A 14,199-nucleotide genomic window follows, 5' to 3' on the forward strand; every position below is an offset into this window, starting at 1 on the left:
AAGTGTTGGGGATGAATGTTCTGTGCACCCCAAGAAATATAATAGTGAAGTGAGCTGTTATATGTAAAAGGATGGGGATATGGGGAGTAACCACTAATGAGTACAGGGCCTCTATGGGAAAGCTGTGGAGACAGCTGCACAAGACCATGACTATACCAAAAAGGCTCAACCGAGTGCCTCTGATGCTGTGTGATTTACATTACCAATAAAGATGTTAAGGATGCATGTGGATGTTTCACAGGCCCTTAAATATACAGCATTCATTTCAGTAGCTGCAAATTGGCATCCTGCAGCTTTTATCTAGTGTAACTAAATTTATTTTTGTAATAACTGCATTCAGAGTTTTTATTATAAGTAGTCCTCCAATAAAATACTACCATAAGTAAATGGGATTTAAAAAATATTTAGGTTAAATAATTACAACTAAAGGTTGACCCAAATTGTGTATAGATACTTCATTCTGAAAGGTGCTTCCATTGAGAGGCCAGCAGTTCTCCCAGCACCAGCATTGGGTGAAGCCTACTGGCTCCCATGCTCCTAATCTCCACAGCACTGACTATAACCTGACTGTTTCGATCATGATCCATTGCTATTTTAATTCACATTTTTTAAAATCTTTAGCTGGATTGAAGACATTTTTCTGGTTTCTTTTTTCCAAGTACTTGCTTTCTTTCATACCTTTTCTTTTCTAATACTTAGGATTTTCACACTGAGCTTTTACAATATATTTTTCTTTTGTATCTTTTGGGCTAGTGTGAAACATTGCCTATAATTAAGGAGTGGCGCTATTTGAAAAGATTAGAAGGTTGGTTTCATTGGATTGGAGGAAGTGTGTCACTGGGGATGGGCTTTGGGATTTCAAAAGTGTGTCTGTCTTCCTGCTGCCTGTGGATCCGGATGTAAAACTCTGAGCTCCTTTTCTATCTATCACCATGTCTGCTTGTGTGCTGCCATGTTTCTTTCGCAACATTCTAACAATGGACTAAAGTTTTGAAACTCTAAGTAAACCCCAGTTAAGTTCTTTCCTTTGTAACAGTTGCAGTGGTCATGGTGTCTCTTGTAACAGCAATAGAACATTGTCTAAGATACCATCTTAACCCCCAGGGATATGTTAATAAGAAAATTATACTATTTCCATTTTACATAATTAGATCTTTAATCTTAATCATTTGCACATGACAAAGGTCAGCTAGGTTTTTCCAGATGAATAGACAATACACCAATAGCTCACCTGTTCACTAACATAGTCTGTGATTTATGCTCTTCCTCCCTGCCTAATAAAGTCAGTTCATTAAATTATCTCTTATCAAAATTAAAATAATTTTAAACTTCCCAGAAGCTTTTATGTTCTCTTCTTGGACTTCTTTTCCATGTCACTAATTAATCTCTTTCTGTTCCTCCTTCACCTAGAATCTCCTCTTCTCACTTGGCTCAGTGTCTTGAATGCTTATGAAGCTGTTGTCTGTGAGCTAACCAACTACTCTGAGGTCATGCTATAAAGTACTATAGACAAGTAGTTTGTGATTAAAAATGTCTTCCTCAACATTCTGGAGCTCAGGACTTCAGAGTGAAAAGGTCCACCAATTTGTTTCCTTGCTGATTGACAGAGAACCCTCTCACTGTGTCTTTCACATGGTAGAAGGCCAGGGGCTCCTACTCTAATACCAAATTATGACTTAGAAATAGAGTCTCCACCATGTCCAAGCCCACTCTTTTGTTGTTATAAGATGGGCCCATAGCTCTAGAAACACAAGCTCTCCATTTTGGGTGGCTCTCCACTCAGTTCTTGTGGTAGGACACTATAGGAAAGATCACATGCCAAACGATGGGACACATCTGTCTCTGCTCTTGCTAGTGTCAGCCTTGGAAACTACTCTTGTGACAGGGAAGGTAATTTCCAAAGCCTTTGAGAGGAGCTTACAGACTCTTAGCACTTACCACGTAACACATTTCTCCTGGCACCAACTTTCAGTCCTATTGTGCTCCTTCATAAGCTTGGTCCAATCAAATATGATATTTGACTATAATCTAAAAACAGAAATTTTGTAGGATGCTGTCTTGGAGTTACCACTACTGTGATAAAACATCATGATCAAAGCAACATGGGGAGGAAAATCTCCCTTGCCTAGGGCTTCAAGTGTCTCAAGGATTAGGCCCATATTCTCCGACTGAGGCCAAATCAGACAGTTCTCCACTTCATATGTGCTGGGGTCCTCAAACCAGGCTGTGTATGCTGCTAGGTGGGTGACTCAGACTCTAGGAACTCCCACAGGTCTAGGTTAGTTGAAATTGCTGATCTTTCTATGGGGTTTCTCTCCCCTTCAGCTTCTTCAATCCTTCCCCTAATTCAACCATAGGGGTCCCTGACTTCAGTCCAGTGATTGGGTATAAGTATCTGCGTTTGTCTCAGTCAGTTGGTGGACAGTCAGAGGACAGCCATGCTAGTCTCCTGTCTGTAAGCATACCATAGCATTAGTAATAGTGTCAGGCCATGGTGTCCCCCACTACCCACCCATCGGATAGATCCCAAGTTGGGCCAGTCACTAGACCACTTTTCCTTCAGTCTCGTCTCCATTTTTGTCCCTGCAGTTCTTTTAGACAGGGACAATTCTGAGTCTGAAATTTTGACTGTGGGTTGGTAGCCCCTGTGCGCCGCGCAATCATCTTGCCAGCAAGAACGCACGCGGACACCAGGGTCCTTCTGCAGCAAACGTTTATTGTGATGAAAGGAGGAAGACCCCATGCCCTGAAAAGGCACTGCTTATATTCCCCTGGAGCGGCGTGTTCATATCTGATTGGCTGCTTGCTCAGGAATGCATTTTACGCCCCGAGATGAGCCGTGATTTGGCGCGCTTTTACCATAGCACATGCGCGGTTTACTTGTTTACTTGGAGGAGCACCGGATGCCAGCACCATCTTGTAATGGTGAATGCTGTCAGCACAAGCCGCGGCTTTCCACATCTCCCCCTTTTTGTTTTATTGAGATGGAACTGCCCTTGGCCTGTCTAGCGCGGTACCAATCATGACTCAAACTCAAGCCCGATCAAGCAAATTCCATCTTGGGGGAATAAGAGATCAAGGACTGATAAACAGTTTAAGACAGTCTTCCTTACCCTACCAGGTGCAATGGAAACAAGTCCTCTGGGTGCAAGGGCTAGGGGAAACAGAGAGAGATGCAAACACCCGTCCCTGTGCAATGGAGCCATCTCCCAGGGCTGCAAGGGCTGTTTGCCTCAAATTCAGGTACCACAGCTACACAGACAAGGACCAGCCAGGCCAAGACTCCTCACCGACCCAGTGCAATGGGCAAATCCCTTGGGATGCAACGGCTGAGGAATCTATCTACTGGCTATTTCTTTAACATGGATAACCAAATTTCAGGAGATGAGCCTTGTTCTAGGGCTGTAAGTGCTTGGGTAATAACGACCTTGTCACGTTTTTGTTGAGCTCTGAGCTTGCAAACCAACCAAAGCATGAACACTAATCCGCAACATAGGGCTGTACCAAATAGGCCGACTCCCACCCACTTTTTAAAGAAAGAGAAAGCTGAAGAGATCCAGGAGGAGAGTCCCTCAGTCAGGGACAGATCCACGCGCGTCGAGTTGATGGCCACCACAGCCGCTCTCAATTTTTTGAGTGTCTCATTGAAGTTTTCGGACCAATTTCCTGCAAGATATTGAGACAATTTCCTGGACAGATTAGCTGCATTATGTCTGACCGGTATGGGTTTTGGAAAGGCAGATAATATGGCCCATCGTTGTTCCCCCGATATACTAGGAACCTGTATCCCTTGGATCAGCACGAGGGCTGACATCAGAGTTTGGAGGGTCTGCCTGGGTGTCATCTTCTAATATCGAGAGTCAAGTCAGTCGCTCTGGTAGCCAAAACGGGTTGTCTTCTTCCTGCAGAAAAACACAAACCGCTCCCCTGGCTCTTATTAAAATAGGATCCGGGCCTTTCCATTGTCCGGTCAAGACATCCTTCCATTTGACCATCTCTTTTGGCCTGTCAGGCTCTAAACAGTGACGGTCAGCTGCCGTGTGGCCTTGACTGTCCAGATTTTAAAAATTAAGGGTAAAGAGTGCTATAGAAACGGTGACTCGTGGCACTGAGGGTAGAGCCTCCTCGACTCCCCCTTTTTGTTTTATTAGATAAGACTTAAGAGTGCAAAGAGCCCGTTCTATAATGCCTTGTCCTTGAGGGTTATAAGGGAGACCCGTCAGATGGGTCACCTCCATTTGGCGACAAAATTGTCCAAACTTTTGAGAAGCGTAAGCTGGTCCATTATCAGTCTTGAGAATTTTAGGCTTTCCCCAGGCACTCCATGCCTCAAGGCAATGTTGGATAACATGGGCCACCTTTTCTCCGGCCAATGGAGAAGCAAATGTAATTCCAGAACAAGTATCAATGGAAACATGTAAATATTGCAATTTGCCAAAGGATGGGATGTGAGTAACATCCATTTGCCATAATTGATCACGTGTAAGTCCTCAAGGCTTAACACCATTATGAAAATTGAGGACACTGAGAACAAGTTTTTGTTATTTAACTTGTACACTTTCTAGAAATATCAAATTATTGTCTCAAGCTATTATTATTATTTTGATGATATAAAGAATAAGACTGTATGGCCAATTGTTTCTATATGGTCTATAATTTGACTGGTATACAAATCTGCTCTGGCATTGCCCTGGGTTCTAGGCAATATAATGAGCCCTTAAATGTCTTATAAAGAAACAGTACATGTTTCTTAAATTAAGCTGTATTTCTATAAATAACTGTAAAATTTGAGAATTAGTAATATGTAAAAAGGCAACAATTTTAAGTAGTTACAAACCATGAGCCATATACTTGCTATGAGTGTACCAATTGAAAGCTTGATTTTTCAGCATTTCAAACAGTGTCTACAGCACATAATTTAATTATTTGTGCTGAAGCAGGGGAAAATTCAAGAAAATGAACATGTGATATAATTACATATACTGCCTAATAAATTGATGAGGCATCTGTAAATATAGTAAATATTTTTTCTATGGGCTACATGCAAATTTATAGGAAATACAAAAGCATGCATAGAGAACAACTGTTAACAACTTGTCTTATGGATAATGATTATCAATTTTGCCTAAAAACTTTGCCATGTAATAGGCCAAATATCATTATTCTCCAATAACCAACTTAATTTCTATTTGGAATAAAGAATTAAAATTTCATCCAAAATACTTTCAGGATTCTATCTTACAATCCTGTATTAACACTGTAATAGTTTCATAATAAGATGTTCAAACTTTACTTGTACATGAAGAAGGATGAAACCACATTAATGGTTTCTTTGGCCAAAGGGCTGTTGTGAGCACATGAGTAGCAATAATGCAAACAGCCAACAATTTATCATAGTCTCTATATATAATTTCTCTTTTGATAACTAACAGCTTACTCTATACTTTTACAAAACTATCTATCCCTCATCAGTTAACTATTGAGGGGAATTAGGATTTGTATCCCCCTTGAAAACATCAAACAGAGGTTCAAGTCCTCCTATGGTAAGTTTAAGATGAGGTTTTAGCCAATTAATATCTGTTAACAACTTTTAAGAGTCATTAAAAGTAAACCAATTTTTGTATGTATGCCTGCAAGCCAGAAGAGGGCACTAGATCCCACTACAAATGGTTGTGAGCCACCATGTGGTTCCTGGGAATTGAACTCTTAATATTTTTAGTTGTGCGTCTAGCCTTTAAAGGTGGAACCATCTCTCTAGCCCCAATTATCCATTCTTATTGGAATTTTCTGTGTCACAATCTGTTTAAGATATAACTGAGTTCTCAAATATTGAAAAGATACTGTCTTTGAATCTTTTCTGGAACGACAAGCAATCTAAAATTTTAAAGCTCATTGTATTAGAGCAAAGGCGTACAGAAAAACTCCTTTAGAGAGATCAGCTAACAAAATGAATAATATACACTGAGAGATTTAAATGCTTAACTTCTGTATTAAAGCAACAACAAATTCTTATATAAGACTATTAATCATTCTTTGAGGCAAACTTTTTAATGATATTGCTTCATGGGCTCTCAAGAATCACTAGTAAATTCATTGAATTTAAACCTCATCACCTTTACCAGGATGTAAAGGAACAATAAAAACAATCTTTTAAATCTATAATAATTCTATGTATTTACTAGAATGGTAACTGACGTAGGCAAGACAGGCTGTAGTGTCCCATTAGTTTCATAAATCTTAAATTTGAACTTTGTTTTTGGATTAATTGAAATACCAACTCCTTTTAGCTGAGTGAGGGTATCAGATAAAAGCCAAGTTAAAGGCAATCTTGTCCTCTAATAATTCTTAAATAGCCACAGTATCTATTAATCTTTCAAAACCCTTTTCTTTAATTATTAATTTAAGATTAGGTCTCTTGTTATTGATAGGACCTAATACACAGTGGAATCAAAGCCATCTTGTCTTCTATCACTCTCAATAAATTTGGAAGGAAGGGCCCAAAACAAGTTGTGGAATTCCTTTGCCAGCAGGTAGTTACAATGTCATGGAGGGAAGCAAGCATAATTTTAATTCCTCCAATATAATAACAACTCCTGGCCCATAAGCTGTTGTGAATTTTGGGCCTGAGGCTGATGCCTCCCAAGTGCTGGGATTAAAGGCGTGCGCCACCACCGCCCGGCTTTCGATTTCACGGCGGCGGCCGCTCATCTGGACGGTATCTTTCCTCCTCATAGCAGTCTGTCCCTTCGTCGAAGTCCTCCCCCTCAGTGGAAGTTAGCTCCTCTGACTCAGAGCTACCAAGCCCCGAGACCTCCAGCTCCTTTACCGGATAAAGAGATTTTCTTTCTGAGGCCTCTTCTCCTTTTCTACGTTTCTTTCCCAGGGAGGTCCCTCCTCCCTTGTCTTTACGTCTCTCTCCCAGGGCGTCTTTTCCCTTATCTCTCACTTCCGCTGATCGAGCGTCCTTGGAAGGGTCTTTTTTCTTAGGCATGCCTTTCTGAGCTCCCTTTTCTTTCTGAGCTCCTAAGCGCTTCTCTCACTCTGTTTCTGACATGTTGTCTTGCAACTCCTCTAGCACTCCCTGGCCCGCCGCTACAGTTGAGTGGTATTTTTCATCCTGCAAAACCAGAAGGAAGAGAACGAACGCTGCTAGCACAATAGCGAGAGCTTCTAGAGTTCCTGCCAACTGGGGAGGGAGAAGAGATAGATCAAGGCCAAACATGCCTCTCAGAGCTTACCTTTGTCCTGCAGTTCTGAACCCTCTCTGCTAGCGGAGGGTCTTCTCGGCGCCGGCAATGGTGAGTTTCCCGAGTATCGGCACCAGCTGTGACCCGCGCAATCGTCTCGCCAGCAAGAACGCACGCGGACACCAGGGTCCTTCTACAGCAAGCGTTTATTGTGATGAAAGGAGGAAGACCCCAGGCCCCGAAAAGGCACTGCTTATATACCCCTGGAGCGGTGTGTTCATATCTGATTGGCTGCTTGCTCAGGAACGCATTTTACGCCCCGGGATGGGCCGTGATTTGGCGCGCTTTTACCATAGCACATGAGCGGTTAACTTGTTTACTTGGAGGAGCACCAGATGCCAGCGCCATCTTGTAATGGCGAATGCTGTCAGCATAAGCCACGGCTTTCCACAAGCCCCATCCCTCCACTTGAGGCCTAGTCTAACTACTAGAGGTGAACTCTTCAAGGTCCCTCTTCCCACTTATGGGCATTTTGGCTAAGGTCACCCCACCCCCCCCACCCCCACTGAGTCCTGAGAGTTTCTTACCTATCTAAGCCAGTCTTGCTTTTATTAAAATAACTGATACCTTTTTCCTGAGCAAGACTCTCTCACTTTGAAGTAGTTATATGTCCTCTTAGGCCAGCAGTTGTATAGCTAAGGACCTGTCTGTTAAAGTGATAGAGTTCTGGCTTTTAGGAACACCTGGAAAATTTGCTTCTCAAAAAAGAAAAAAAAACCACTAACAGGCAGAAACATGAATACTGAAAGCTCAGACTCTAGTAACTGCTTAGACTACCTTTCCTATAGAGATTGCTCAGTCCAGATGAACATATGAATATCACATTCCTATGCACCAGCAAAGCTAGCAACAGTGTAGCCTTCACGACCTCTCCAGATCAATGGACTCGCCCTCCCAATCTTTGTACATTGGAACAGCACAGTTCCAATACCTGTGAACTGTTAGCTGCCTGCAGTCTGCAGGGCCAGGATGTAATATTTGATTTGGCTTCTGGGGAGAAAGCTTATTTCCAGAGCACTCTCCATGGGTTCTGTTTGTTGCTAAACAATTAGACACATGTTGGCTTGCATTTCTGTGCAAGCCCACATTAATCACAGCCTGTTGTACTCTAGCTGCTGATTATTGGCAAGGATGGAGAGGATGCATTTGCATTCTACTCAATTCCATGCATTCAAATTGCCTGAAACAATAGAAGTGAAGTCATGGCAGTTAAAATGAAGCCACTCAAATCCTGAGAACACAAATATGCAGGGGGCATGACTTCCATGTATATGTGGTGGGGGAGAAATATTTTTATCTCGTTAGGACATACACTAATGCAAATCAGAAAAGTAGAAGTTATAATCCTTAAAGGAAATTCTGCTTTTGAGTAACTTGCTGGGGCAGAACATATCGCACAATCTTTCTAATACTGCAAATTACATCTAGTTGGAACTTCATTTGAAACTGAAGAATGTGAGAAGACCCCGAGTTTCCCATTAAACACATGTCTTAAATGAGAATCCAGCACTCTGGAGACAGCTAGCTGACAATGCTCCACCTCACAGAAGCCTGAGCAGGTACATACTAGAGCACTTAAAACTCAGCTCAGCTGCTGGCTCCTTATTCATCGAGCCCCACAGAGAACCTTCAAGAGATTCTCAGGTCAAGAACTCAGTTATGCTTTCCTTGATGTTCCAGACAAAATAGCAGATGTCCTGTTTCCATATCCTGCTAACTGGGCCATCATGAGCCCATGAAAGAGATGATACAAATCTGTGGTCTCTCATTCATGTCACTACCTCTTGTTCCCAGCAGAACTGGCAAAGCTGTCACTGAGGTTATTGGAGTCAAATGGTTCAGGCAGAGATATTTTGTTACATGCTGTATGACTAGAGATAAGAACTAGTCTACTCCTGGTGCTTAGGGCCTAGAATCTGCCTACCAATCCTACCATCCCATTCCTGATGCTTCTATTCTCACAATAGGAGGCCATGTTGGTGTTTGTTTTGTTTTTGAGAAAAGCAAAGGCCTTTTAGTTCTTGGTCTGACTGAATGTTTACAGTGAGTAAAATTTACCCAGAAAGCACTAGTGCTTATATGTACTTCTAATATTTTCTTACCCCATAAATGCTTCTCAAATGACATTATAAACATATGGTGTTGTTACCAGTGATTTTTCAATTCTTAAAACCACAAGCCAATCAAAATAAAAAATTGACTTGAATTTGAGAGTCCACTGAGGCATGTATTTACCACCAGTTTTCTCCAGCTCTTGCCTGGCTTTCTAAGGCTCTGTGAATTTATCCTGTGCGTCTCATGTAAGAGTAATCTGGCCACATATTTGCCTGTGTGTTTCAGATTATGAGTCCCTTAATGTCTTCCTTAGCTCTAGAGAATTACATTCTCTCAGCCTCTCCTCCAGTTGATTTTCTGTGCACCTATTGTAGACAAGGAGCTCGAGAGCTACTGAAGAACATGCCACAACAAGTCCTTGAGCCCCATCTATAGATGATGGCTTTTAAACTGCAGTTTGAAAGCACTGTTTCCATAGAAGGGAGGCCGCTGTGACAAACAGATATCTGCAATTGTTCTGCCAAAGACAGCTCTGCACACAAAAAAAATTCTCTCAAAACATCCCTACTTCTTTTATCCAGTAGAAAACACCAGAGGGCAGGACTGATGTGGATATGTTCACAGCCTTTCCTCAGGAGCTGAGTGCTCCTGTGAATGCCTGTGAACTTGTCTAGTTGGATTAGTCCATTGTAGCCTCTTTGTTCCATCCACACCCTTCAGTACAGCTGCAGATGTAATGATGTGTGGTTGGAAAAGCAGGGATTTCTAGTGGTTAGACCTGCTTTTACAGCCAACACTTTGGGTTAAAGCCCAGCTCAGCCGGCCACTTTTAGCAAGGTTATTCTTCTGCTCATCTATTTCTGTGGGCATCTTTGCTCATCTTTTTCTCTGTGTATGTCTGTTTATCTATGAAATTGAGAGGTCACAGTTTTTAGTATCCCTTACCCAAATGATTAAGGTCAGGGTATCTTTTGACTTTGGACTACTTACTTGGGCATGTGTTCATACCTTAGGTATAGAGCCCAACTCAACATTTATTTCACACACACACACACACACACTATATATATATATATACAGAGAGAGAGAGAGTGTGTGTGTGTGTGTGTGTGTGTGTGTGTGTATCCTAAAGGTAAAATCATATAGTTTTTTATGGCACCTGCATTTTGACTGTGCCTCTTATGGCACCTGCATTTTGACTGTGCCTCTTATGAGGTAAGGTTTGGAAAGTCTCACTTCCGGTACCACATCACTGCTCTGAGCATTTAAAATTTTGGAGTATTTCAGATCCTAAATTTTGAAATTAGCTTTTCCAACCTGTAATATTCATGACTGCAAGAATCAAATGATCTATTCACCAAGCACATTAACCATAGCCATGTCTTCTTCTATACTTGTTGGCATCTTCTATTACTTGAATCTCTTGACAAAAACTATTAGGCAAATTTAAGTAACTTCCCCTTTAAAATGAGAAAGCTGAGGTTTGTAGATGTTAAACAAGTGTTTTTAAGCCAGTTTCTAGACAGAAGCCAGAACAGATTCAGATTCTCTGAGTCCCACCTATGATCTTTCTCTGCCTCTCTGTCAACACAGGTTGGCTTACCCTTTAAAGGAAGGGTCATGTGTGGTCCTTGTATCACATAGTGTGGAGTTAAAAATCTCTGGACTAGGAAGCTCAGCTTGGCAAGCACAGGTCTCTGGGGTACTGGACAGGTTGTCAGGGTCTAAGTCTCAAATCTTTCTCTCCTCTCTCTTTGTTACTGATGTCTTTTCTGGGAAGTATGGACTCTGCACCAGACACCCTGGCTCTTGAATTAAAGGCACAAATCTGTGACATTTAGAAAGAAGTTGCAAGGTCAACTCTGTAGAATTTAATTCTACACAAAGAGCCTCATATCACACTGAAGATTATTCTGCCTGTTCCAGACCTCTAGAATTATTAACACCATTTTACAAAGAAAAAGCAACAACATATTTATTCACGCTTCCAAAGTCACCTGCAGCTGAAGGTAGCTCTGCCTAACACTCAAGTTCAGAGTCTTACCACTGGCTTCTGGTGCAATGGGAGTGGCCTAGGGTGGAATCACCTGCCATAGCAAGACAGCCTTTCCTCTGCTTTTGCTCTTGAAGAGATTTAGACAGGGCAGAAAACTGTTTTGTGTTTCTGTTCATGGTAGTGCCTTGTTTAAGGATACCTTTAGTCTCAGTACTTGCAAGGCAGAGGCAAGTGAATTTAAGGCTAACCTAGTCTACAGAGTGAATTTCAGTATAACCAAAGCTATACAGGGAGTTCCTGTCTTAAAAAAATATCAAGACAAAACAAAATCAAAGAAAGGACTATGTTAAAAATTCTTAAAGCCAACTGTAGATGTCTGCTTCTTCCTCCCAGACTCATTCTCCCAGACATAAGACTCAGACTCAAAATATATTTACAAATACCTTAGCTGTATAGCTAGGCACCTCCCTGACTAGACCATAACTGAAAATAACCAATTTATTCTAATCTGCATTCTTCCATGTGACTGGTTACCTGTACTCAGGTACCATGACTCCATCTCATCACATCTTCCCAGGTGAATCCCCTGAGCCAGGCTCTATCCCAGAATTCTTTCTGCCCCCCCCAAGATGTCCCACTTTCTACTCTATCCTTTCCTGTAGGCCGTAGGTTTTGTTGTTGTTGTTGTTTGTTTTTAATTTACAGGTGGTACACCCATACAATACACAGATTTTAATTCTCCATACAACCAACTGCACAGTTTTTTGAAAAGATAAAAACTGTTATCAAAGCAGGCAGATTTGAAAAACAGATCACATTCTTGTAACTGTGGCCAAATATCACCACACAAATTGACCCCTCTGGCAGCATGCATTCCCTGTTACCCACCCCAGTTCTAGGTTCCTGAATGAAACACACACATACACATGTACACACATAGTCTTTATATTTCAACATTCCTTTAACAGCTCAATGGCTAGGCCACTTCCTAATCTCCACATGGCTAACACACTCTTCTCTGACATTCCTGAGTTATTATTTACTAAAATGTATACTCTACTCCCCTCCTCTCTTTATGAGAATTCCCTCCTCCCTTCTACCTCCACTGATTATTTTGTTCCCCCTTCTAAGTAGGATTGAAGCATCCACACTTTGGTCTTCCTTCTTGTTGTTTATATGGTCTGGGAGTATATCTTGAGTATTCCAAGCTTTTTTCCTAATATCTACTTATCAGTGAGTACATACTGAGTGTGTTCTTTTGTGACTTTGTTACCTCACTCAGGATGATATTTTCTAGTTCTATCCATTTGCCTGTGAATTTCATGAAGTCATTGTTTTTAATGGCTGAGTAGTACTTCATTGTGTAAATGTACCACTTATTCTGTATATATTCCTCTGTTGAAGGACATCTGGGTTATTCCAGGTTCTGGCTATTATAAATAAGGCTGCTATGAACATAGTGGAGCATGTATCCTTGCTATATGTTGGAGCATCTTCTGGTTGGGTATATGCCCAGGAATGATATAACTGGTTCCTCAGGTAATACTATGTCCAATTATCTGAGTAACCGCCAGACTGATTTCCAGAGTGGTTGTTCCAGCTACAATCCCACCAACAATGGAAGAGTGTTCCTCTTTCTCCACATCCTCTCCAGCATCTGCTGTCACCTGAGGTTTTGATCTTAGCCATTTGACTACAGTGAGGTAGAATCTCAGGGTTGTTTTGATTTGTATTTCCCTTTTTACAAAGGACTTTGAACCTTCATTTAGGTGCTTCTTAGCCATTTGAGATTCCTGTTGAGAATTCTTTGTTTAGCTCTGGACCCCATTTTGCATGTGAGAGGGCCAGGATCAGGTGTGGGAGGAGACAGGGGAGATGTACAGAGGTCAGGAAATTGAATAGAGATGTGTAGCAATGGGGGATAGGGAACTGGAGGTAACAAACAGAAAGTCCCAGACACCAGGAAAGCAAGAGGCTCCCAGGTTAGAACAGGAATGACATTAACTGAAATACCCAACAAAGGGGAGACAGAACCTGTAGAGACCATATCCAGAGGTTAGGCACACCCCCCAGTTGAGGAATGGGGCCATCCACCCTTCTCAAGAAAAATTTTTTGAGGTGATCCTTTATTGATATACAATGACCATTTTTGTTTATTTTGCTGGGTTTTTTTTTTTTTTGGTATCACATTCTCTTTTAATATAAAGTTTTTGCTGGGTGTTTGTGTTTTTACTTTATGTCTATTGAGTTAAAAATCTACAAAGTTTAAGAAGCCAACCACTTTCAATCTTGGCTATTTTCCTCTCTCTCTCTCTCTCTCTCTCTCTCTGCTTCATTGTTTCAGAACAATAGTCTTATACCTAGCTGACTATTTTCTCTTTTTACTATTGCATACACTTTGTACTGATGTCTTTCACTGAGAATATCTTAGCCTATTTACATTGTATTTATCACCCCTTGAGACCTCCCACTCCCTTTTAATTGGATTGCTTTTCGGATTTGTATTACATCAGCCTTAAGAATATTACTCACATCTGAAGGATGTACTTTCCTATAATTATATTTGCATCTTTTGGTTTTCCCAAGCGTTAATGTGTTACTCATTTAAAATGTGATGAGCTACTATTCGTTTGTTCATTTGTTTGTTTTAGGCTCTGCTTTAGAATTGCTTTATTTCGGTACTGGAATACTGTTTCTCATTACTTTCCTGTATTTTCATACACACATTACACAGAAAACAGTAAAATTCCTCCTTAAGGCTAAAAGAAAAGTACTTAAACATAGATGCTACACAAAACACCATACAGTTTGTACAACTGCATGTTAATCTCTGTGCTCATAACCAGAAGAATGTTTCCTTCCTTCCTTCCTTCCTTCCTTCCTTCCTTCCTTCCTTCCTTC

This window comes from Grammomys surdaster, unplaced genomic scaffold (assembly GCF_004785775.1).
Source record: "Grammomys surdaster isolate TR1022 unplaced genomic scaffold, NIH_TR_1.0 206, whole genome shotgun sequence".
Taxonomy (NCBI): Eukaryota; Metazoa; Chordata; class Mammalia; order Rodentia; family Muridae; genus Grammomys; species Grammomys surdaster.